At 40.5% G+C, this 1,488-nt stretch overlaps 1 non-coding gene across 1 annotated transcript; it reads right to left on the bottom strand.

Annotated features, from left to right (window-relative positions):
• Positions 1-904: 904 nt before the first annotated feature.
• Positions 905-976, bottom strand: TRNAA-AGC (transfer RNA alanine (anticodon AGC)). Its single transcript has one exon. It is a non-coding gene; the product is annotated as a tRNA-Ala (tRNA).
• Between the last annotated feature and the right edge of the window lie 512 nt (positions 977-1,488).

Raw genomic sequence — 1,488 nt, 5'->3', positions numbered from 1 at the left:
GATGTACTCAAGTATGTATATATCTAGTCATCCGATGTGTATACATGTATAGGGTAATTTTTTATCCATACCCCATCTTTGGCATTGTTGTCAAAGGGGGAAAGATAAGGTGAAAAATGTACAATGTGACACACAGTGTGAATGGAGTGTACAAATCTCTGCAGATTTTTGGGTTTCTTGATCTAAGGGGGAGCCTTAGAATTATTTCATTCTTGATCTGGTGTACATGTTTCATAGGTTTCAACACTTAGCCATTTTTCACAAGTCTTTCCATCAATGCCAAAGGGGGAGAATGTTGGCAATTGAGTTCATCTGGTGATTTTTGATGTTTGATTTATGATTTAGGGTTGTCACTAATGGCAACTCTTTTTGGAGATTTGATCTAGTGGTCATAATTCTTCTTATCCAGAAGCAAGTGTTAATCGGTAGCCAATTAACCGGTATTTCAGGGTTATTTCTATAGAGTTTTGGTCCGGAAGATTTCTGGTGATTGCGGTGATTTGTGGTGACTAAGTTCGAGGTGGAAATGATGAAGGTCGACATTGTTGAATATTTTTGGGACATTGTTTTGGTCTGGTGCTATGTTTTGATAGTAATTGAAGCTGACTTGTAGCTACACGTTACATTTCAAGAAGTCGACTTGTAGGAGATTATTTTTTATATGATTGGTGTTGAGACATGGACCAGCTAGGACTCGAACCTAGGACCTTCCATACACTGTTGGAGTGCTCTACCACTAAGCTACTGGCCCCTCTTGGACCAATCCATTGCTAGTCCGGGTGTGGCTTATTTCCAACACCAACACCGCCCCTTAAGCCATACCTCTCGTGTTCTTGGGGAAGCCATACCTCTCGTGTTCTTGGGGCTTCTAGCCTGAACCTGGCTCTAATACCATGTTGAGACATGGACCAGCTAGGACTCGAACCTAGGACCTTCCATACGCTGGTGGAGTGCTCTACCACTGAGCTACTGGCCCCTCTTGGACCAGTCCATCGTCAGTCCAGGTGTGGCTTATTTCCAACACCAACAATCGGATATATAAGATTGAATTGGTGATTGATTTTTGATGTAATATAGGTGTGGTGATTTGTTTTGATGAGATTGAGTGTAGTTTCACGTGCGCATTTGATCTAATTATTGACTGAGACAAAAATAGAGCATGTTGCAGAGCGATTATAGTCAGAGAACTTGCACTTAATTGGAACTAATTCTTGCATTATTAGATGTTATTCCAAAGTTCTTTTATTGTATTTTCTCATTGCAAATCACTGTAAGGCAATGAGTCTTCCTTCGGGTCCCTTATTATAATTGAGCACTGAGCTCTAGACAGTGAGCCTGAATGCAAGTGTATTCCCCATCTATGTAATATTTATGTACTCCTGTCCATAGTATATGAATATTGTGGGTTTCAGCCCCACCGTAGTTTTTCCCTTTTCGAGTTTCCATGTAAAAATTCTGGTGTTGTGGATCTGTGGTTTATTTACTGCT

This window comes from Cryptomeria japonica, chromosome 7 (genome assembly GCF_030272615.1).
Source record: "Cryptomeria japonica chromosome 7, Sugi_1.0, whole genome shotgun sequence".
Taxonomy (NCBI): Eukaryota; Viridiplantae; Streptophyta; class Pinopsida; order Cupressales; family Cupressaceae; genus Cryptomeria; species Cryptomeria japonica.
Note: the sequence above shows the minus strand (reverse complement) of the source record. Positions and strands in the feature narration are given on the sequence as shown.